The sequence below is a fragment of the Leguminivora glycinivorella genome, chromosome 10 (genome assembly GCF_023078275.1).
Source record: "Leguminivora glycinivorella isolate SPB_JAAS2020 chromosome 10, LegGlyc_1.1, whole genome shotgun sequence".
Taxonomy (NCBI): Eukaryota; Metazoa; Arthropoda; class Insecta; order Lepidoptera; family Tortricidae; genus Leguminivora; species Leguminivora glycinivorella.
Window position 1 is genome coordinate 10584823 of NC_062980.1, and position 26633 is coordinate 10611455.

Genomic DNA, 26633 nt, shown 5'->3' on the forward strand with positions numbered 1-26633 from the left:
CTACACGTCCGTCTTTATATTCTTTATTAACCCAAAGACTATTGAAAGGACTTTCATAAGGGTTTTTAATATTTTTCCACCTATTACTAAATTAATTTTCATGAAAGGTATTATAATTTATTCAGGTTTTGTGTAACCCGTGCGTCGCTACTGAAACTATAAATGCAACCATATTAAATAGCCTAGAAATGTTAACAAAGTAGTCGTATTTAATTTAAAACCCTCTGAAAGTTAAGTGTTCAGCGACTTTTCTCTGGTTTTAATTTCCGGAGCTCTTCAGCGAGGAAATAGTTGGTCGAATGAGCCTACCGTCATAATGACGCATACGTTACAACCAGCCTTATTAGACATGTAAAACTAGTATCATAAACATTAAATAAATGTTATATACAAAGAAAAAGTGACCAATGCCTCCAAGTGTTCCATTGTTTTTTACGACAATTTGATCTAAGACTCTGTGATCTTGTATGTGGTTGATTGTTTTTGATAACATCGTGTCTTGTCGATTGTGGCTGTGTGATATGACGCCCTACTTTCAATCCAAAAGTTGCGGGTTCTAATAATTATATTCTTCATATTTACTATTAGCTTTTCGGTAAAGGAAAACATCGCGAAGAAACATTCTACATTTCTGTTTGGCCTAAAGGTTGACTGGTAGAGAATGCCATGTAGCATTAAGTCCGCCTTTTGTAACTGTATATTTTTACTGTGCAATAAAGTTTAAATAAATAAATAAATACATCTAAGAAAGTGGGTTGCAAATTCGAAGGTGTATGAGAAATTCGAAGGTGTAGCGTGTGAACTATATAGGCCGAGCCTTCGCATGCATAAAAAGAGACCTGTGCCGAGCAGTAGAAAATATTACTTCAGCTGTGATGAAATCAACTATTTAGTTTTTTATAGGTACAATGATGACATTTTTGACAGTTAATGCACGTCGAATACGTTCCCTGAATGTGAGAGCACGAGGAAATGGAATGAAATTAGGTGCATGTGAAGCGCGGGATGGCGTGTAGGCTTAATTGTTCCATGTTTGTTTTATATTAGTTAACTAAGCTTGTTCAAAATTTACGATTATTTTCAATACTGTGGCCGTATTTGTGTCACTTGTCCACTTTCGCACTTTACATACTTGTTTAGAACGTGGCAGACTTGGTGAAATATTATATAGACAACCGTCTGAGTATCTTAGCCCAGGATCTATTTTAGTCTGATGTACTTTGTTTTTGTATATTTTTTTAGACCGCTAAGGGGATCAACGCTGCAAATAATTATGTATATTTCATTTCTTTAAAAGTTTCAAGGTGAAATTTGTTTCACAAACTGTATAATTCCGTTCTTGAAACGTCATCAGTGATAAAAAATAATAATACGCGATTAAATCCCGTTTGAAATTTTAAATATATATGTAAAAATCATGTATGAATTTTCATCCGTGGGCGTTAAGTGGCAGTCAATTTAAGAAGCAACATAAGTTAGCGGCCATTATTTTCACAGTCCGTTTAACCGCCTGCGTCCGCTTTTCAGTTACCACACTAAACCTCTACCACGAACTTAAAATTGCAAACGAGACTTAATCGCGTATAATCACGTTTTTAAAATAATGTTAGAAGGATGACGACGTCGCCTTTGTTCACGATGGATGAAGTATGTGTCAAAATCGGGAAAGTTTAAATTGATGACTTTTTTGAAATTTCAGAACACTAATACACGGAAAATGTATGTAATTCTTGGTTCTAGTAGGAGTAGTCCTCCTCATCGGTTTCGATGACGGCGACCTCAGCAGATTATGAATTATTTTGCCTGTTATGGACTCTTATGTGGCTGTCCAGGCCGAACTTGGTCTTAAAGACTCTTTTGTAGGCGTACAAAGGGAAGGGAGGTGTCTCTGATTGCAGCTCTTACCGCGGTATATAGCTTCTTTTCAGTGCCGGTAAAGTTCTGGCTCACATTATCAACGCACGCCTAAGCCAACTAGCTGAACGACACCTCCCAGAGAGTCAATGTGGATTCCGGCCTAGCAGAGGAACCATTGACACCATCGGTCGGAACAACAAAGGCCTCTCTACATGTGCTTTGTCGATTTAGACTTTTAGAGAAAGCATTTGATAGAGTTCCACGTGAGGCTCTATGGCTTGTGCTTGAAAAATCTGGGTATCCAAAGAAGTTTGTTAACCTGATTCGCCAATTTCACGTTGGAATGAAAGCACAGGTTCAACACGATAGCGAATTTTCTGAGGAGATCCATATTTCTAGTAGAGTAAAACAAGGATGTGTTCTAACACCCACGCTCTTTGCCATTTGCTTTTCTAGTAAGTAATCATTAGGTGACCCCTTTTTTACACAATGAACGAACTTTCCATGACGTTTACTCTATCGAGTATTATAAAGTAATTGGGCGACCGAGCTTTGCATGAAAACTCGAAAATTCGCGTTTCCCGGGACCAAACACTAAGTTAAATCAATTTTTCAGCCCCAATTACCCCCCCATAACAAATTTTTGCGAAATCGTTAGAGCTGTTTCCGAGATCGCCGGTGTAAAGTTGTAAATAAATATACAAGAATTGCTCATTTAAAAGGTAAAGACAAAAAATATATATTAGATGGATCGATTATGTACTATGTAGTATCCCAAAACATGAAGCACTCGATGTAGAGTTTCTGTTTGCGTTTATGTATCTGTGTTAATGTACCGGCTAACAGTTCGCAGCTGGGTTTAAAAATATCCAATTTTATGCCTCTCATTCGCAGCTATACCATGTTTTAGTCCAGTGCGAAAATTGTGTCCAAATTCGCAAACTTTTATTTAATTAAATGTGATCTTAATAAATTGCAAATCGACTTATAATAGAAAATTATACGCCTAGGCCAGTTAAGTAAAAAATGTCTCGGATCACTAGTAATTGTCGGCCGAGGCGGAGCCGAGGTCCACAAAGATTTGTCATCTGAGGTACACCTTGGGTGTTTACTATTTTTCTGTTGGAAGGAGCCCGGATGCGGTAACTTTGTTTCGCGCAGCTACATACATATAATATAATTTCACGCCTTTATTCCAAAACGAGTACTTGCATGAAATTGCTCAAGTTTCAGTACCACTCATAGCAATTTAAAAAAAAAAAGTGCTATCGAGATTAATTGTGCTATTGCAAAGATAAGTTACTAGCCATTGAAACAATATCCCTGAGTCGACTACGAGTAGGTCCGATCCGATATCGAATGTCGAAAGGATTTCAATGGAAAAAATCCAAGATAGCGCCTGTAATGTATGGGATATCGGTCCGACATACGATATCGGATCGGATAATGTGAAAATGCACTAAAGGGGGTGATGCAATTCTTAATCTGTCACCAAATTTTCAGAATCAGAATCAGAATACATAGTTTATTTGCTAAAATACTTATTAACACATGTGATGTTGAGGTACTGGTGACAGTATTCAGTCGGTGAACGACATGCAAAAATTATAAAAACATGAAAACATTATCAACACGTAGCATTTCCATAGCATAACTTAATACAATTTCCTTTTATATGTATTGTGTGTAAAATGACAAACCTTTGATATTAACAGTAATTATTATACCACTACGTCTTTGTTTGACCCCTTGTGTGGTTTCTAGAGCGTACGTGAAACTTCCATCGTACCTGAAAATTTGGCCGCTTTCTCGTCTCAAGCGCTCTTCAACGTAACCAACGTGTTTAGAATGTTTGTAGATCCATTGTATAATAAATCGGTGTATAACAGAGCAGCGTATAATCGCGTAAACTGTAGTTAAAACTTCTACACTTGTTAGTTAACGAGAGTAAGTATAAGTTCGAGGCAAGTTCCAGAGTAATTTCAGCGGGCGGGCGACGACAAAGATTTCGGGCTTAGTTTTATGAGTTACTTGTTCAAGTTTTAATTAAATGACTCTCCTGATTGCTGATGAAACAATTTGGTTTTGGATATAATGCGAATGACAACTGTGACGTCTGGATACTGAAGCATAAACAACTAGACGGAAGGTTTTAAGGAGAATCGAAATAAACTTACGTCATTCGGTATGTAAGTACACTTTCGTGAAACATACCATACCTACATTGAAAGGGATAGACTGGAGGAGACTTTAAATGAACTATACATACATACATATAATCACGCCTATATCCCATAAAGGGGTAGGCAGAGCACATGAACGATTAAATTTCAGTGCCACTCTTGGCAAAAAGAGGTTGAAAGAAATCCAAATAGTGACATTGCAGTGACAGGTTGCCAGCCTCTCGCCTACGCCACAATAAATAAGAACTAACAATGAATGAACTTTAATTATAAGAAAATTTCATATTTGTTTATTATATTACTTTGTGGAGAATCAATAGAGGCTTTTAATTTATTTATTTTTCATATGAATGTTTAATAACCAGTTGGTTATCAGTAGTTAGGGAAAAGTAGTGCCATGATGACGTCACATACCCGTCATCGAAGGATTACTACAAGTTGTATTTAAATAGATGTAAAATTGGTATGAGCGAGGTAGGCATTCGACAATTCGAAACGAAAGTGCTTTACAAATCGATCTCTGCTCCAGAAAGGCCTATCTTATGGTTTTGATAGGCATTTGTAATTGGAATTCGTAGGAAATGGATTTTAGCAAAATGTTATCATTATCGTGACAAGAAGGGCTTAATAATTATTGGGTATCGTTTTGAAGTTACGGAATTAGATTAGTATCAAAGTATCTATCATATCCTTGTACGTATACGCGTGATGATCTTTAATTATTTTTCAACAATAAGAAATTCGAAAGAAACTGGAACAGTCCTTTTTGTCAAAGCCGTTATCTCTAAAATAAGTTTTCTTTCGAAAGATTTACAAGCTTTTCCTTGTAACGTGAAGAATGTTAGACAATAAACTAGCGATCGCCCCCTAGGGCGCTTGAGTACAAATCCAATTATTTCCCGTGGCGCGCCTTGGCGGTGTGTAATTGATTTATTTGCTCATTTCTTGCACATACTACCTGCCTTTGTTATACTGAATTTTTCCGCAGATATAGTTAACAAATGTGTTTTAAAATGCGAACTCTTTAACACAATTGTAGCTGGAAAAAGAGAGTAATTTTCTCGGAGACAAGAATGATAGATACCCATATAAGTAATGGGAGTGTCTTATCGATTGTAGGAAGCACCGAAGTGGACAGCGGCCTCGTCGTGTTTTAGAAACGCGTTTAAGAGGCTTTACTTCGGACATTGACGAATTGCTCCCTACTTGAGCTTCCTCGGTGGACACAACTGCCGAATTCGCGTTATAAATTGATTCCTAGTAATTCCATCACCCGGAGCCATTTTTAATACGCACTTTTTGTCCTGTCCTTTTATTGAATAAGGTCATTGGTCAAACCGCTGTCGATTCATTTCGAGATCTTTTGTCTGAAAATCAGCTCTTTTTGCGCGTCGCTACTAAATGGGATTTTATAGGCGGTAGAAACTGAATTCCATTATCTTTTCATAAATTCAGGTATCGTGGGAATGCGTAAGTAAATAATTTCAGCAGAATGCTCCAAAATAAGTATTAACTGAAATATAAAATGAAAAGGTGTGGAATGGTGAGTCGAAAATTATCATGCGTTGAGTTTATTTATAACTTGAATATGAATATGTACGACTTTATTTTACATACATAGCCCATAGTTGCGGATCTTGCACTGTTAAAATCTCCTGAAGATTTCTCGTAGAGATAGCTCCCATACAACCATTTCAGTCGCAAAATCTTCAAATCAGTAACTAACTGTCAAATGTGACATAACGCGTGGTAACGTCGTGCAAACAATGCGACCGTATTGATACAATAACAAAATGTAGTCGTCGTGTGCACACATAACGGTAACAACATGTGGACGAATTTGTGGCTGTCATTGTCACTGTCAGAACGGTTTCTGACAGTGACATTGACAGAATTTGTACACACATGTGTAGGTCTGATTACCGAACTGCTCCTAAACCACTGTATGCGCAAATGACAATCTGAAATACGAAGGTTTCTCAAACTGTCTTGTGAAGTTGTGGACTGGTTGCTTTGAATCATTTAAATATGAGCGAATTAAATAATAATATACAACGACGACCATTTAAGCACTCTTCGACATTTTATAGAAATGTGGGAAAGTTAAGAAAAGTGCAGAATGATTATACAAATAGATCTTTATAGTTACTTAATGTATTAAATATATAATTTTTAATTCTTATTGATAAAAATGAAGTGTAGTGTTGCTTTACACAATAAAAGTAGGAATCAAATGAAATAGAGTATTTTCTGTGATATTAATAGAATTTCTGTTGCGCAATGATAGTTTTTTCAGTACAGATGCTGCTTTTTTTAACGCAGTAGTGCGAGCAAATCAAGCAATGATTCATTTCTTGTCTGGTCGAAACTCTTAGCTTAGATTTAGGTACTGAAAATCGTCGTACGATACACGTGCGAAAAGGACATTCACAACTCGTGTCGATTTAAAACACTCCCTTCGTTCGTGTATTAATTTATCGCTACTTGTATCGATTTTCCTCTTTTCCGCACTCGTATCTACAAGTATTTTGTTCGGGTTACAAAAAAAACACATTATTTACTCTACTACGTTTTATTTATGTCTCTTTAACATTACAAATTTGTGGACACTTATTCTTTATATTAAAATCTTGACAAAAGAAGTACAGATCGCTGAAATTAATGTTGATAGTAATTGTTCCAAACTCTTTGCAGAATTGAAATATGTAGTACTAGCTTTTACCCGCGGCTTCGCCCGCGTAATAAAAGTATTCTTATTGAAACGTTTACAAAAAATAAGATTTTCATTTGGATCCGTAGGTTTCTTTGTAGGTACATCTGTCCGCGATTATTTCGATTAAGGTAAAGCGGGGCAATTCTCGACTGGAGGGCCATTGTAACTGATCTATTTGCTGTACGGTCCGGTTTTGGCTGACTGTACCTTACACATATTAATATTGTTTTAAAAGAAATTCTTGCAATGATTGTAGAATTGTTACACAGCGACCACAGCGTAGGTGCGAATATGTATGTATTTTACCTATATAAATATTTATACTGGGGAAACTTCATACAACCCACATAGCCAGTATCTCGACGCTATGGTCGGTAGGGTAAAAAGTACTTCCTTGCATTATCGCTTACAATTTTTTCCATTTTGCTTATACTTATTGCAAACGTAAACATATAAAAGGCAAGCAAACAACGATCTTCTTACAGCACATTGAATGTAATAGTTTACGGATGCAGGATACTCGCCGATGCCTACTTACTAATACCTTCCCACTGGGCCACCTGCATTTTACACTGCCTAAATATCGATTGCCGACCGATTATTCCGACCCCAATCCCTATTCTTATCCCCGTCCCTATCTCTATCTTTGTCCCCGTCCCCGTTCCGTCCCTGTCCCCGTCCCTCCCCTATCCCTATCCCCGTCCCCGTCCCCTATTTTTATCCCTATTTCTATCCCTATCCCTATCCCGATCCCAATCCCGATCCCTATCCCCAAACCTACCCCTACCCCTACCCCTACCCCTACCCCTACCCCTATCCTTATCCCAATCCCTATCCCTATCCATATCCCTATCCCTATCCCTATCCCTATCCATATCCCTATCCCTATCCCTATCCCTATCCCTATCCCAATCCCTATCCCTATCCCTATCCCTATCCCTATCCCTATCCCTATCCCTATCCATATCCCTATCCCTATCCATATCCCTATCCCTATCCCTATCCCTATCCCAATCCCAATTCCAATCCCTATCCCTATCCCTATCCCTATCCCTATCCCTATCCCTATCCCTATCCATATCCCTATCCCTATCTCTAACCCTATCCCTATCCCTATCCCTATCCCAATCCCAATCCCAATCCCAATGCCTATGCCTATCCCTATCCATATCCATATCCCTATCCCTATCCCTATCCCTATCCCTATCCCTATCCCAATCCCAATCCCAATCCCTATCCCTATCCCTATCCCTATCCCTATCCCTATCCCTAACCCTATCCCGTTCCTGTCCCTGTCCCTGTCCCTGACCCTGTCCCTGTCTCTGTCCCTGTCCCTGTCCCTGTCCCTGTCCCTGTCCCTGTCCCTGTCCCTGGCCCTGTCCCTGTCCTTGCCCCTGTCAAATTATCATGCTAGGAGGTGAACTTTGAAAAATCCTTTCTTAGTGCTCCTCTAAGGAACTTCCGTGTCAATTTGAAATCTCTTGAACCTGAAGTAAAGATAAAAACTAAAGCTATACTTATGGCTATTTTGGATATTTTAACCCCATTGCACAATAACAGGGGAGAAAATTTCTTTTCCACCTCATTAGATTTAAAAATCGTTGTATTTATCGTGATCAGCGACCCGATAAACCATAAAAACGATACCCATATTGTGTTTTTGACTTTACCCCCTTTGCACCCCTTTAGGGGTCAAATTTTCAAAAAACCTGAAACATGTAATTTAGTCATATGTCTTTAGGAATCCTCCTGTGAAGTTTCGAATAAAATAGTCAAACTAATCTTGTTTCCCCATACAAACTTTGAACCCCCATTTCACCCTTTTAAGAGGAGAATTTTGAAAAATCCTTTCTTAGTGCTCCTCTACGCTATATAAGGAACCTATGTGCCAAATTTTAAATCTCTAGGACCAGCGGTTTCGGCTGTGTGTTGATATGTCAATCAGTCAGTCAATATCTTCTTTTATATACTCGTATTTAAACCCCCATTGCACCACAACAGGGGAGAAGGTATTTCACTTCCGCCTCGTTAGATTTTAAAAAACGTTGTATTTATCGTGATCAGCGACCCGATAAACCATAAAAACGATACCCATATTGATTTTTTGACTTTATCACCCCCTTTTCACCCTTTTAGGGGTTAAATTTTCAAAAAACCTGAAACACGTATTCAGTCATATGTCTTAAGGAATCTTCCTGTGAAGTTTCGAATAAAATAGTCAAACTAATCTTGTTTCCCCATACAAACTTTGAACCCCCATTTGACCTCCTTAGGAGATGAATTTTGGAAAATCCTTTCTTAGTGCTTCTCTACACTATATAAGGAACCTACGTGCCAAATTTGAAATCTCTAGGACCAGCGGTTTCGGCTGTGTGTTGATATGTCAGTCAGTCAGTCAATATCTTCTTTTATATATTTTTTTGATATTTAAACCCCATTGCACCACAACAGGGGAGAAGGTATTTCACTTCCGCCTCGTTAGATTTTAAAAACGTTGTATTTATCGTGATCAGCGACCCGATAAACCATAAAAACGATACCCATATTGATTTTTTGACTTTATCACCCCCTTTTCACCCTTTTAGGGGTTAAATTTTCAAAAAACCTGAAACACGTATTCAGTCACATGTCTATGTCTTAAAGAATCTTCCTGTGAAGTTTCGAATAAAATAGTCAAACTAATCTTGTTTCCCCATACAAACTTTGAACCCCCATTTGACCCCCTTAGGAGATGAATTTTGGAAAATCCTTTCTTAGTGCTCCTCTACACTATATAAGGAACCTACGTGCCAAATTTGAAATCTCTAGGACCAGCGATTTCGGCTGTGCATTGATATGTCAGTCAGTCAGTCAGTCAGTCAGTCAGCTTCTTCTTTTATATATTTAGATAGATTTTTCCTGTCAATTTGGCATATGTTTTTTGTTTAGTTATAAATTGTCATTGATTGTGTTTGGTTTTGTAATCTCATAATATTTATTAAATATACATTTAAAAGGTAAACAGCAGTTATCATTCGTAATTAGTTCCATACAGTCCATCTCCGTCTTTTTCATTGGTCATTCGCCCCATTTATTCAGTGCCTATTTAGTTTCTGACAGTTCCGTTTACGTGTTTACATTTCATTTTGTTTCATTGTTTACATTCATATATTCACGTAGTTCTCATCGTATGATCACCCGTAGCAAAAGTAAAATAATGTCGGCTAATCCCGACGCCGTTTTAGCACCTCCACAGCCTCACAGCTCTGTTCCGCAAGGCGACAGGGCACCTAGCGTTCACACGGCGCAAAGCAAAAGCAAATCTTCTCGTTCTTCGGCGACCGTAAAAGCACAAAAAGCTGCAGCTGAAGCGATCGCTCTGCGCCGCCGCCTGGAACGAGAGCAGCAGCTCGCCGCCCACGAGCGCGACCGTGAGCAGGTGCTCGCCCAGCGGGAGCGCGAGCGCGAGGAGGCGCTCGCCGCGCGGGAGCGCGAACGAGAACTTCAACTTGCGGAGCTGCAACGGCAGGTCGAAGAGTGTGAGCTGCAAGCTGAACTCCAAGCTATTGATGCCGAGGCAGGGAGTAGCTGCGCAGGTCGTAGCCATTCAGATCAGGTGAGCGTGAATAGAACAAAAAAATGGGTTGAAAACCATCCATTCAATGACAATTGTGGTGATAGGGACATGGACATTCCGTTCAATGACAATTGTGGTGATAGGGACATCCCTGCAGTAGGATGCGAACCTCTCTCAGGTCCATCTCCCGGCCATACGGTACCACCACCGATGGCCACTCGGGTACCTGCATTCCCTATGAACCTCCTTAATCGTCAATCGGAACCGGCAGTAGGATGCGAACCTCTTTTAGGTCCATCTCCCGGCCAGGATGTTCCAAACTCTTTGCAGAATTGAAATATGTAGTATAGATTTTTCCTGTCAATTTGGCATATGTTTTTTGTTTAGTTATAAATTGTCATTGATTGTGTTTGGTTTTGTAATCTCATAATATTTATTAAATATACATTTAAAAGGTAAACAGCAGTTATCATTCGTAATTAGTTCCATACAGTCCATCTCCGTCTTTTTCAGTAATATTAATGACGACTACTTCAACAAGTCAAGTGTCAATTGTGAAATGCCGCAAAATACTAGTTGCTCTATAGAAGACCATAATAATATGATCCCCGATCCTTTACAACCCAGCAGCTCGGTACGCACCTTACAATTTTTTTTCAATCTTCTTTAGTGAGGACAACTGAGTACGACGGCATATTTAATTGTTTATAAAGTTTGAGGATACCTGGAAAAAATGAATACATTAGCCATTTTGAAAATCCAATAAATATTCACTGCTTTCGGTCACGCGTGTACGGTGCGACCATTTTGCGACCGTTTGACGACCGTTTGGTGACCGTTTGGCGACTGTTTTTTACATGGAATATTACCGTCTTAATCCATATTTTAACAACTTTATTGGTTTTCTAGGCATTATTCTTATTATTTCAGTATAGTATATGCACCGGAGCACTAAAACTTCACCAATCAATATACATAACACGCAAACACCGAGTAGTCAATAATATTATTACTGGTTCAACTGAGGTAAATTGATGGCGCGTTGATAAATTTAGACTTATTTTATGAAATCACTCGAGCAATTTAATTGGCCATGGTAATTAGCCCACATTATATTACAAATGCAAACAATATTTATCTTTAACAAATTCTTACGCCATTACATTTTAATGTCAAATGATTTTATTTCTTTTTTACTTTGACGTCTCTGACAGTCGCCATTTGAAAAGAATGAAATGAACGAATGATTTTGGGAAAGTAGTCGCCAAACGGTAACAATGTGTGCACGCGTAGTGCACACTTCTGTCACTTCTGTGACCATTTGTGCCTGTTACCAATCGTCCCCATTTGGGTCGCCGCGACTAAACGTCGACCGTACTGCGACTAAGCATTGAGACCCGAAGACCTGTGTGTACACAAAATAGGAGGATTTGCGTAGGAACGGCGACCGATTATGGTTATATGGGAGGTGAAGCACGTATGTACTAATATGTACCTACACGTGTCGAGTTTTGTAGTTTTGGTGGTGGATTGTTATATTTATTTGAGTATATATTTTTGAATGAACAATGAAATTAGTAAGTATAACGGATTAGCACTGGTTGTCTAACGTTATCTATTCGTGGATTAGCAAAGTAGTATTCATCTAGATTTTAACGTGGATTTCTGCAAAGTAACGCCTGATTCATACCGTCGATTAAAAATGGGCTTTTAAATAAATGACATAAAAAAACAAGTAAACATTACGAATTAAAGTATCAAAAAGTTACAAAGTAAAAAAATGCCTTAGGTCATAAGTAATTGTTAGAATATCCTGCCCATGATTAAAAATCAGGACGTATTCGGACCCCTACCTAATGTTACATCAATGCTTAGTGCTTACTCGATCTTTGTTCAAACATTTTTTAATCAAACTAAATAGTTCATCTGTAACACTAGTTTCTCAAACTACTCCTAACGAGGAGCTAATGCGGTATTTAAAAATTGACGCGGCTAATTCCCGTGCCCCACGGGGACAGGTACAAATACATTTATACCGCGAGTGCGCTTACCCGCGGTTTGTTATCAGAATGTCTGAAGCGCTGTATAACGAGGCAGCAGAGACAATGTTCCCCTTTGTATTCCACTCCACATGTACTCGAAATAACAAGGGCTCTATTTTCAATTCCTCCATCGCGTTCTGCGGTTCTATAAGCATAGGGAGCGCCACCCTTAAAATGCATAAAGACTTTTTGCATACACGAGCAGTTTTTCCTTCTTTGCACCGTGCACCGTGTTGGTAATAGGGGCGTTTGTTTATAATATTCTATAAAACTTGAATTGACTGGGATATAAACCGTGATTACCTTTTTGATTTTTAATTGAGAACCCGATAATTCGACGCAGTTACATGCATCATGATCACGGGAAACTGAAGACGGCGAGTGACTGTCAAAGTTGCGTAGATAGTCGAAATATCGGGTCCTCGACAAAAAACAAAAAGGTAATCACGGTTTATATCCCGGTCAATATAAATCTTATGAAACTAACCGTGAATCATTTAAAACTCTTATAATATTCTACCTATATGTAGTGTTCAGGATGATCTGGACAGCTTCACGATTGGCCAGAGGAAATATTAAATCGGGAGATGTAGAAATTAAGGGGCTTCTGCCTTTGCATAGCAATGGGACACTCGAATAGGTTAGCAAAAAAAACCGCCCTAGGAGTGTGGTCGGCCGATTTGCCTTTAAATATTATTTATTTTAAGGTCAAATATTTAGTTTTTGTTTCACATCAGTTTAGTGGGGTGGATGTGCAAGCAGCAGCAGAAATAATATGATTTATAGGACAACAGCTGAAACTTTGTACGGAAACTTTCCAAAATTTTCAACCGCAACGCAAGCAGTTAAGGTTTTATGTTTACCTATATTTATACTTAGCTAAATACTTAAACATTTTAATTAACTCATAATAGGTGCATACCTATACATATAAATAAAAAAAATCAGGAACCAAACGTTACCTAATAAACAATCCTCAAATTTGACAGCTCGGGTTTGTTTACACTTTTTTCAATAGCCAAAAGTACAACGTATAGAATTTTGAGCGAAAATAATGTTAAATGCATATTTGAATTAAATTTTCACTAAAATGTAATTACTGTAATTTGAATTTGACGAGATATCACTAATTTTAATACCTATTTCGCTTTAAAATAATTGCTCGTAGGTACCATGGATTGGGTCGTCAAATAACTATAAAAAAATTCTGACAGTATCCAAAATTTCCAAGATTTTATAATCAAAAGATAAAATGAATAGAAATAGGATCCATAGGTATTAGTATTAATTTCAAAATTGATCAGCCAGATCAGAAGTATAAAAACATATAAAAAGTATAACCCCTTTATTCATAAACGCTCACTAAAGTTATCAAGCTGATAAAGTTCGTTTGTTCCTTTCCGACGTATTGGTGTGATAGAAAGGGACAAACGAACTTTATCAGCCCGATAACTTTAGTAAACGTTTATGAATAAGGGATAAGTCATTTGACGAAAGTTGTCTTCAATAAGGAATTATTTTATGAGACAGTAGCAAAATCCACTTTATGACACTGAAAAATGCATAAGATTTCTTCTAAATATTAAAATTTTGAATGGAAACTCTAAACCCACTTTCTAAACATAACAATCCTAACTTTACCCTGTCTCATGTCCATATATTTTAGTAGATAGTTTTAAACTTGGAAACCTAACATTCGACCCAGTTCAAACCTTTTATTATGTTAAATATTAGATCTAAATAAGCCATGGATCGGATATGCCACTTTCAAATGATTTTGTTTTGCAGAATCTCTGTTTTACACTAACAAGTCGGTAGTATGTCGTACTGACACGCTAGATTTTAGAAGAATAGTTCCGTAATGGCAGTTAATACTTGTACTAGTAAGTGTTTTGTAAACAATGAAAAAATACAGAAATACTGTCTTTATTCTCTGCCAGAGCGATTTACGTACTTATTAGTATCACGAGTTGGAATTTAACATTATTTTCGCTCAAAATTCTATACGTTGTACTTTTGGCTGTTGAAAAAAGTGTAAACAAACCCGAGCTGTCAAATTTGAGGATTGTTTATTAGGTAACGTTTGGTTCCTGATTTTTTTTATTTTAAAATGATTGAGCTCACTACAATTTTCCATTTTATTCATTCCAATAACATATAATTTCGTTTATCTTGACGAAACATATACACCTTCACAAATACAAACATATCTTCATTGCATTTAATATGATTGAATATGATTCTTTTCTTCAGGTTATCATCCACCAAAAAGTACCCAATTTTGCAGAGGTTTAAAACTCTTGGTTCAGCAATTCCCGTCAACTTTGTACAATGCCACGTCAGCAAATTTTAATTGATCCTATTTTGTTACCAACATTTTGTAATAGAATTCGACTTTCGTAAGATATATACAGGATAATTTTTATAATTAAGAAAATATAGATACTAGAGAACCCTAATGACGAAATAAAACTTAATAAAATCTCAATTTATCAACAAAATCTTGGTAACAAAATAGGAATTAATAAAAACAAATTTAACTTTTCCCTTAATTTTTGTACAAACTTTTCGAGAACTGCTGGGTTGCATTTTAATCTGGGTGTAACACTACTAAAATATAAAGGTACTAACCCTTACGCGATTTTTAATTTTATTTGTTTTATGCTTGGTATCAATCATCGTCATCATCTGTTCAGAGTTCGATATTTGTGTTTTCGAGCTTCCGTTTCTTCGTATGAGATGGCGATTGTTATATTTATGGTTTTATTTATAGTAGATGGTAGTTTAGTTGATTCAGTAATATTTAATAGGTACCACACCAAACATTTAATAGGTACCGACCCATTAGAAACTTGTACATACACTCCTTTTATTGTGTATTTGGTAAAAATCAGCGAAATTATATGTTTTTAGAATGGAGCGGACTATAGTAGTGAGCTCAATTATTTTTAAATACTAAAAATATTGAACAGGAACCAAACGTTACCTTATAGACAACCCCTTTGGCGGTTTATTTACAGTTTTTTAAATACCTAAAAATACAAGGTATCGCATTGTTACTTTCACCTTACCATTTATGCGTTTATAATTATTAAAATTGGCTCATCACAAATTAAAAGTACCAAGTAAGTAACCACCTATAACTTTGTTCTTCAATCTGGCCTTAAAAGGTTCACTACCCCTGGATCTATCAAACTTAACAGCTCTGGGTTGTTTACACTTTTTTCAACTGCCAAAAGTACAAACTTTAGTAAGTACCAGAAAATAGAACATTACGATACTAGTGCGAAAAAAGGGAAGGACGAAACGAGTGGCGATAAATTAAAACACGACCGAAGGGAGTGTTTTAAATCGACACGAGTTACGAATTTCCTTTTCGCACGTGTATCGTACGACGTTTTTCAGTACAGATGAGCCTCCAAAGTTTCGACCCGGCATATAATGAACCAGTTCTCGCACTAGTGCGTAAAAAAAACAACATCTGTACTGAAAAAATATTTACGAACCGTTTACAGCCAAATTACTTAAAATAAAAAAATTCTGCCCATGTAGGTATGCTTAGAACTTGTGTTTAACATCAATTTCCTTTCCAGGTAACAATAGCTTCAAACTTACTTTTTTCTACGGACGAGGTTAGAATTAATGCAACAAAAATACATGGCTGTGGTTTTCAAATAACATAATACTAAGATTTGGCCAAGACATTAGTTTCGGCTCAAACATCTCGCCGCTCTATTATTTTAGGCGGGCGGTAAATCAGACGAAGGGCAAGATAACAGTTCTTGGGAAAGATAATACACGTTAATGTTTGTTTGCTGTGTCTTCTGGAAAACTATGAAATATAAGAGCACATTATAATGGCTGTTTATTGTCTGTAAATCTATGGGGATCGACAATTTGTTAATGGACAGAAAAAAACAAGAACGAAAGTGCCGTCGCCGAATGGCATGTCTGCAACGCGAAACGAAACGCCGCGAAAGGTAGTTGTCTGGCTCTGTCGCGCCAATACGCAAGAGCGATAGAGATAGATATCTATGAGCGTTTCGTTTCGTGAGCGTTTCGTGAGCGTTTGTGCCATTCGGCTATGTACCCAGAGCAGATGGAATGCAGTCAGCATACTGTCCCAATCTCCTAATATAAATTGCAGACGAGTAGCAGTAGGTATTTCTGCCACATCTAGAATTTGAGTCAAACAATATCAACCCATTGGAGCCTAGGCCACTGTAGAACTATGTCATAGTGACGTTATAAATCACATTGTCAGAAATCTCTTACTACTTCTCAATTTACATACATATTGTAATACATTTTGGTACGACTGGACAAAATTTCAAGCTTTACGCAATTTAACAAGTAGGCACCAAACTGGATTTGTTAACTACCCGCAGCCTGCTCAAAATTTAAAAGCAAAACGTTCTACTGACAGGCTTATTCAATAGTTCTAGTTCTACTATGAGTTTTTTAAACGTTACTTGAATATGTCACGGAAAGTAACATTAATTTTGTGGAAAAAAATAATAGCGCTAACGGTTACTGACTGGAACCAAAAATTACACACATTTGTCAGCGACGTTTTCGCTATGAGTATCGTTTTAAATACTTGCAGAAGTCACATAGTAAGCTAAAAATTTGGTAACTACACACTCTACACAGCCTTATTCATTTGTGTCTAACTATGAGTTTTTGAAGGAAAATGACATTCATTGTATGGAAATGTGAACAGCGCCTGCAGACGGTTACATACTAGAACATCCGTGACGTTTACACTATCGAGAAACGTAGTAAAGATTTATGGTAACTATAACCGAGTACAAAATTCGTTAACTACCCCATCCAGCTCAAAATTCAAAAGTAAACGTACCGGCAGCCTTATTCAGTTAACGGCCCTCGTTTCGTCAGAATATCATTTCCCAAATTTAGTTCTGCCAGGCACTATTGTCACAAAATGGACGACAAACCAGGTGTGTATGTATACACTGTGTTTTTAATGAATTCCGTTAACTTTAAGGAAAGGTTCTTTAGGTCAAAAACAATTATTTATCTATGAATCTATATATGAATTATCTATCGTTTCTTGATCAAATCAGGGAAATATTGCAAAAAGGCCAGGTCAGAAGTACTCGAAACCGACGAGCGTGTATGAGAAACGTTATGAAAGTGTGTGAAGCGAAAGTGGTTTGTCAGGATCGTAGTAAATGGAAATCCGTGATCTCTGCCTACCCCTATGTATGTATGTTATCTATGAAACCAGCGTCTTAACTTGTACGGTTATCGATCTATTTAAAAAAATAAATTTAATTACTGGACACGTGTGTGACATCCTATAAAATTTCCTAAAGTTAAATCCGTGTGAGAAACAAGAATAAAATAACATTCAACCAGTGTCTAGTAATTGACGTCACATGTCATAATAAATAGTATTCTGAAAGTATAAAGGCCGTACTACACTTTTTTAGGGTTCCGTAGTCAACTAGGAACCCTTATAGTTTCGCCATGTCTGTCTGTCCGTCCGTCCGTCCGTCCGTCCGTCCGTCCGTCCGTCCGTCCGTCCGTCCGTCCGTCCGCGGATAATCTCAGTAACCGTTAGCACTAGAAAGCTGAAATTTGGTACCAATATGTATATTAATCACGCCGACAAAGTGCAAAAATAAAAAATGGAAAAAAATGTTTTATTAGGGCACCCCCCATACATGTAAAGTAGGGGCTGATATTTTTTTTCATTCCAACCCCAACGTGTGATATATTGTTGGATAGGTATTTAAAAATGAATAAGGGTTTACTGAGATCGTTTTTTGATAATATTAATATTTTCGGAAATAATCACTCCTAAAGGAAAAAAAGTGCGTCCCCCCCCCCTCTAACTTTTGAACCATATGGTTAAAAAATATGAAAAAAATCACAAAAGTAGAACTTTATAAAGACTTTCTAGGAAAATTGTTTTGAACTTGATAGGTTCAGTAGTTTTTGAGAAAAATACGGAAAACTACGGAACCCTACACTGAGCGTGGCCCGACACGCTCTTGGCCGGTTTTTTTACTACACTAATTGATTCATTAAATTTATTTTTTAATTACTTTCTTTTTCTTAGAGAAATTAATTGTAATTCACCTAAGCAAACTTCCCTTAAAGTTAACGGATATCAATAAAAACACGTCGTATACCAGGTGGTTCCCGATAATGAACCTAACTGCATGTCGAATATATTGATTTAGTTAGACTAACACGATTTGCACTCATAATTTTAGAACAAAACGGGACTTAATCGCGTAAACACTTACATTTAGATACTGGGGTCAGTCATGGTGTTGCTACGAAACTGTTTGGAAGGTAGCTACTTTTTATATCAGCATAGGCATTATCTCCAGATTGACGGAGTTGCTATGGGCAGCCCTGTGGCGCCGGTGTTAGCGAACATCTGGATGGAGCATTTTGAGACTAACATAGACCTGCAACCATGGGCAGTGAAATTATGGAAGCGATATGTCGATGATGTCTTTTGTATCATGAAAGGTGGAAAACAAAAAGTTGAGCAACTACTCCAGTATCTCAATTCCATTCATTCAAGGGTAAAATTTACATATGAACTGGAATCGGAACGCAGTTTACCTTTTCTGGACGTAAAAGTGGTAGGTCGGATGGATGGTACTCTGGCGTACACTGTCTACAGGAAGCCTACACACACAGACAGATATCTTAACGCTCTGTCTCATCACCACCCCCGTCACCTGCTGTCCGTCGTGAACTTCTTAAAGAACAGGGCGCGTGACTTGTGTGACCCGGAATTTCTTGAGAGTGAGTTGTCACACGTTCAGGGGTTCTTAGAAAGAATGGGTACAGATTACACAGTAGACAGCCTAGACGAAAGCCGAGGGGAAGCATCCAGATGTTCCAAGGCGACCAGCTTTTATGCCAAAGATAATGTATAAGCGTTTAGTTAAATCTTTTGACAAATGGCTCGCGCAGCTCTCGTAAAACAAAGCTCAAGCGATTCTATAGACTTACTCAAACAGGCTCCGCATTTGAGGCGTTTACGAACACTTAGAGCTAAACTCAAAATCGTCTCGCAGAATTGTATCTATTTTAGCTTCTGGACGGACATTCCTATAAAAAATTACCTACATGTATTAATGTTTTGTTAAAGTTAAGTCCATTCAGAACCATAAGCTTTTCGATTGAAGGAAATAAAAAGCGTCTTTAATTTTTTTTTACCGAGATAGAAAAAAATCCTATACATTTTTTTCCGTAAAAATTGAAGGAAAACTAAAGCTGTTTTTGATTAGAAATTCCCAAATCTACATATATTTTCTTTTTATTATTATTAATGGGCTTACTCTTGACCACAGACTAGCCAAAGGCAAAGAAATAAGTTGAAGACAGTGAAAATATGAATTTTAAACTGCCCATAATAGAATAGGCTAGTAAATTAATTTATGTTTCAAAAAAGTGGATGCAACTAGAGACATTTTGGGGACTACAATCGAATAACTTTTATTATAGGACCAATAAGTTACACAAAAACTTATATAATTAATATATCTATAAAATTTTTATTTTAGTCTATTTATGGATGGGCAGCACCGTCGTCGAAACCGAGCTATCGGGTGATGGCCTTGAAGCGGTGGCGTGTGCCTCAAATGCACATGCTGGTCGCGTGTACAGCAATATTGATGCGTGCACGTAGCCATCCTAATATTGTGGATAAGGAACGGCTCCAATGTTCGGATATTGTTTGACATTTTGGGGACTTCAATTGTAACATGCCCCGTCTATTTAACAAGTACCTAATCCTGTGATCCGAGATCAAATCACTCGCTTACAACAATCGTCAACTTAACGAGCGTTATATAACGCCGACTCCTTCCTACGCTTTCTCACTGACTATGACTATTTATTTATCATAAAAATAAGGAAAAACCATGTTTAAATAATTTGGTTAAATTAATTAATTTTGTTGTTACACAATAGACTTGTGCGCAATTTCAAAAAGTTGTTGATAGAAATTTATTAGCAAAAGTTGAAATTGTAGCTGTGTCTACATACCTACTACATAGTTAAACTTACATCTGATCTGAATAATACAGGAATATAAAAAGGGTAAGGTCAGATGAATTTAAGATAGTCGCAATTCACTTGAATAGCTACGGGGCGTATGTTATCCTATGCATCCATATTTGTGGCACTTGTTTAGTCCAGCGCTTATTTGACATTTTATTACGTAAGTACCAATCAGAAAAAAAATACCTTTTATAATTTATAAATAGGAACAAGCTCCACAAGTGGGAGCCTAATTACCAATTATACGTCAAATTGGGACTGACCTGCTCTTGAAATTGAGATAAGCTCAGATTATGTTTCTAACGATGGAAAATTCGTCCGTGCGGATTTCTCGACTTCAGTAATTGGTGCCATTGTGAGACTGGATTCCGGGCCCTTCGTGCATTCACGGGAACTTGAAAGTAATAAACTTGTTCTTTCGATGAATTGGCTTATTCCGAAGTTAATCAGGAGAGGGAAGGCGAGCCCTCGTTTGAAGAATGACCGGAGTTGCGCCGATTAATTTTCCTTCGATACGAAATCGCGTCTCCCTGGTGATGTTATTTTTATGAGTCCCTGATAAATAGACGGCTAAGACGCTACAGGAGCGAAAATGCTAAAATGGAAAGGACCCTTCTTCTATTTGGGAATTTTAGTTAAATATACTAGTGTTATATTAACTAGATTAAAAAATATTGCGAAAAAATCTTTAAAATCGAGGTTCCGCTCTCGACTGTTTCCTCCTTCAAAACTTAATCAATCGTAACGAAATTTTAGAATCTGAATAACAATGAAATTATCTGTGTCGGACCGTTTAGCTTTTTTGGCTAATTGTTATCATTATCATGTCATGTTTTTGTCATGTTTTTGTTCAAACTTCTTAAAGGTAGTATTAATTGCCCTAATCTGCTAAATCGAGTTACTTTTAGTTGTCCGAGTCAGCCCTTGCGCCCTCGATCGCTGTTTCACATCAGTTTTTGTGTCAAGAACTATTCTAGACATACCTTTTTCAGACGAGCTCCTAGCTACTATAATAAACACCTTTTTGATGTTGATTGTTTCCAAAATTCGTTGGCTATTCTAAAAACTATTGTTAAACGTAAGTTGTTTTAATAACATAATTACTTTAGGTTTATGTTTATGTTGTATGCAGTTTAATTTAAAATTTTTCTTGTATTACGTTACGTTATGTTGTTTTCTTATATTCATTTAGTGAACATTATTTGGTTTACAATTATGAACCTCCAGGTCTTTTGTTATTGTTTTTCTCTTTTTGCAGTACATTTTTGTATTGCCAATATGTAATGTGTCTATGTGACTGTTTGGTTTCTGAATAAACTAAAAAAAAAAAAATTATCAATTTTGAATACCACACCTTTTTTGCGCCATTATCAATAAGGCCGTTTTTGGAAATTTATGATGGGCTCTAGCGTCTTTAAAAATAAGAATATTAAAAAAATCAAAACGGCCCGACACAGATAAAAATAATAATAATCTCTGTTGAAAAAATCTTCAAAAATCAGGGAGGAAATAGTCGAGAGCGTTTGTATGGAGAATTGACCCCTCCTGTATCGTCTTAACGTTGTTTGTTGGACAAATAGACATTGCCGTTATTAAAACAAGCCTAGAGAGAGATTATAATTAGGAACTGCCACGAGGCAAATAAGGAAAATGAAATAAAGAATTAGAAGGAGAATTAACAGTTGTCATTTTCAATGTTTAAAAAAACGACTAATTAATTAGGTACACTGAATCTTTATTGAAGATGGTTTAATTTTATGTTCTTTTGTAGTCTATTCTGTGCCCAAGACTGATAATAAATAATAAGGTATAAAGCTAAAGAAGTTAATAGCATTTAAAATAAAAACTACATCCTAGAATATATACGGAAAAGCATACGTTTGCCATAGGATATGGTCCTATCTGTAAATATCGTGCTGGCCTCAGCCTCTGCTTGTTATCTTGATTTGTTGTCCGCCCGTGCCTCCGTATAAAAATAACAGGGTACCTAGCCAACGTCAAGCGTATCGTAGCTAGTTCTCCCTATCGGTCTTCTGTAGTGGCGTGACAGAGCCAGACTGCGTTCCGATTGTCACGTAGTATCGACGTTTGTCACTTCGGCTAGTCAGGTAGACACTCGGCCATATTTTGTTACCGCACCAGCTCCAATGGCGTGTAGCGGCTTTATAACGATAACTCGTGAAACTACCGACATATCGTCTCGAATAAGGCTACGTGTACGTTTTTTGACGTGAAAAAGTGTATACTTGTTTTTAACTGTTAGGGAAGTATATATAAACTTGGGTATGTTTATATTCGGGGACAGACAGCGGCAAACATTTGCTATCATATTGCTTATACTACCTTTTGTAGTAGGTTTAAGGCATTGAGTCATTGATGGAACAATGACATATACTCCATCATCTACGTTCATTGTACTAATGAAAAAATTAAAACTGCGATAATATGTATTATATGATTGTTGCATTGTATAACATCTACCGCGGAATGGAATAGGTATCGAGACAAACCTTATTGGTTTAACGATACTATGTAAATTAATTAGAGATTTATGTTTGTAATTACCTAAAATAAATAATAAATAATAATAATGTTTTATGTTAATTAACCCAATAAGTGATTGACAAATGTGAGGAAACCGGACTAATTCCAATAAGGCCTAGTTACCTTTCGGGTTGGAAGGTCAGAATGGCAGTCGCTTTCATAAAACTAGTGTCTACGCAAAATCTTGAGATTAGTTGCCAAAGCGGATCCCAGGCTCTCATGAGCCGTGGTGAATGCCAGGATATCGCAAAAAGGATGATGAAGTGATTGACAAATGTAGATAGTTGCATAAATGATCACTAGGATCATGCATAAGCACGTTTCATAACAAATTTGCAGTAATGTGCACTGTTCTAGCTTACTATCATCGATTTAATCCAATACATGCGATTTACAAGGTAAGTTTTAAACTAATCGGCTTGCAACAAAATCTCCTTCAAGATAATATGCATTAAAGCCCCTGGCTTGTGTGACCGAATAGTTTCAAGCTAAGAGTAAAGGAGACAACTGCTTCCAAACAGATATTTCATACAATCTTAGTCCTCTGTTTCCTCCCTGGCTGATTGCTGAATCCATGGTTAAATAATTTATTTTTGTCTATCGAGTTTTTGGAAATCATGAAAAATGCGGAATAGCGTACCTATAATATGGACTTTAAAACCACCGTGACTTCACTGTTATACTTAATGTTTTGAAAATATTTGTTTTCACTTTCGCGTTTTCTAAGCATGTCACGGTATACCAGGGATCGGAAACCCCGGTTTTAACCGGTTTTAAAAATACCGGTTAAGATCCTTGCGGTCTGCTCACAGACCCACTAACTAGTATTTTATCCTGGGAGGAGAATGAAGTCTACGTTTGTATGGACACTCCATCGCCTCCAATCTCTTAATATACTGAGTAAGTTAGGTGAGTAACAAACGCCAGGCATGACGCCACAGTACCATACAGCCGACACGCATTTACAGGATTAAGCTTTGCATATTCCAAGGCTGATATTCCCATTGTGTACCAAGCTTTAGAAGCACCAGTGTACACGGGACCTTAAGATCCTTACATATTGGGGAGGACATGTATACTGGGCCGGTTAGGTGGGAATGTTTTGCATCGCTGGCATTCGCTGCAGTTATATTACATATTCAGGAGAAACGATAAATTGGTAGGTAACCCTAGACACTTGCTTACCGCAATTAGGACTGTTAAGGCAGATTGTATTGTACCCTAATACATCGTCGAATTCTGATTTAGTCATAAAGGATATATTGATAGGTTATAGGATGGGTCAAGGGAGTTCAATATTTATATTGCTCAATAATTTCTGAAACTTAGTTTTATAAAACATCACTAGATTTTAAAAAAAACACTAGTAGGTACCGTTACCATGAGTTACTTACCTAATGTTAGTGACTTGTGGTAAGACTATAGGATCATTCCAAGCACATTTACAATGTAAGAAGTAGGTATAGTTGAAAGCAAAAGAATTAAGTTCCATGCTTATTCCACGTAAATGTATTACAGAGTTTTTAGATCCACAACACGTACAGCTTCCAAAGATCTAATTTAAAAGTGAACAATATTTTAAAAGTGCGTTCGTCGATGGTCGTCTAATTTTACTTCTTAGTAGGTAATATTTTCTTTGCATTTATTTAAAATGCATATAACTTTACTAGGAACTTTTTATTAATAAATTAATTCCGTGAAATCACTTCTAACTATGAATTAATTAGTCTTTGTAAAGTTACCCGATGCTGGGAAGAAATGAAAGTTATATTTTCGTTTTAAAATTTAAAAAATGGAGCATATAAAATGATGAAATATACCTAATTTTTATAAGCCGATAAAACTTCAGAACGAGCGAGAAATCTTTGAAATTCTTAAGTCAATATTTTGTTGAAAATCCCCAAAATGCTTTGTAAATTTTTATATTTTACCAGGATGCAGGTAATAGTCCTCTTTTCAACTTTGAGTCGGTAATCCGAGTTTATTATATTTATCGATTGTGAAAATCATGGTTCTTCTTTACTATGGCACTCTGATAGGCATGAAACATCCGCTCTGTATTTGTTGTTATGGCAACGAAACAACATTTTCTAGACGCTCATAACAAACGCGTTACATATTCAGTCAGAACCATAAATAGCGCAGCAGCAGACACTAGTATGCTTAAATTACCGAGTTTATTAAGATGCATGAAAGCTTATTGTGCATTCACGAGCGAGCTCGCGAACCAGACTGGTCACTGGCGAGAAAGACGAGATTTGTTTAGATTTCTACGACTTTATGGAGACTGAGGACTTTAATGACGTCTTACCCCCTTATTCATAAACATACTCTAAAGTTATCAAGCCGATAAAGTTCGTTTGTCCTTTTCTATCGCACCAATACGTCGGAAAGGGACAAACGAACTTTATCGGCTTGATAACTTTAAAGTACGTTTATGAATAAGGGGGTTAGAATATACATATACTTTACACTGGAGACGCCTGGTATGTTCTATTTAAAATATTCTGCCAATTTTATGGAGGAGGAACTAACTTTTGGCTAAGGATTTTGGCAGAGTTTTCGAAAGTATGTGGGTAGGTACTTATATTCTTAACGACGTACGATCTGGGTCTATTTGCTTGCGAGATTCTTTAGCATAAGGGAAAGTATCGGGAAATGTGATACTAATAGTCAACTGTATACATACAGCTGATACAGCCAAATAGAGGAAAACTTGTTTTAAGTAAAATATGAGTTTATGATCGGTATAGTGCAAAATTGCGGGTCACAACTGGATGAGACTAGCTCAGGATCAGGGATACATGGCGTACTAGAAGAGAGGCCTATGCTCAGCAGTGGGCGATAAAGGGCTGATATGATTGATTGATTGATTGATAGTGCTGAGAGAAGATTTTCATAATTCCTTATCTATCTTCTTCTTCAGTCGTTCCCTCAACGCTGAGGATCGTGACATCATGTCATTCTGTTGAAGACTAGGTCCCTGTGCAGTTTTAATCGCATGGGTGCATTAATTTGAACACACCATCTAGTAGGGGGTCAACAAAAGCTTAAACTAATTAAGTCAAAAATACAAAATCTCCTACAACTTCAAACACTAAACCCTACACAACAGGTGTTAATTAATTAAAACCAAAGCATTCCACATTACTGCAACTACGAAGTCAACGAAAGCGCTTAAAAGATTAGGCTCCGCATGAACAAAAGCGAGCATTACGCGCAAATGGTCGATAAAAGAAGCCATTAAAGTTTTTGCGGTGGTCGTACAACGACAATGTCGCGCGACCGTTTTTACTACCGCGCTCTATTTTTTAGCGACATGAACTAGACTTTACGGCATTTTATCGCAACATTTGCGCGGTTAGTCGTGCGTGGAGGGATAGCTGGTACAGTAACATAAATTACACTTAGAAAAAAATACGATTTTCAGCTTAGTATTTGGACATAACAATACAAATATGACAAAACCTACACGATAATAAGTAAAATTTCGCGCTCGTCGATGTCACCATCCCCAATGATTAGAATTTCGTGAAATTCGAGAATATAATAGAAAAGAATAGATTTTTTTGTTACATAGGAATATGTCCTCAAAGGGTTGTGTATTTAATGTAATATATCTTAAAGATCTATACAATTATTTTATGTATTGTAGAAATTCGAGATGGATAAGTCCAGTAAGT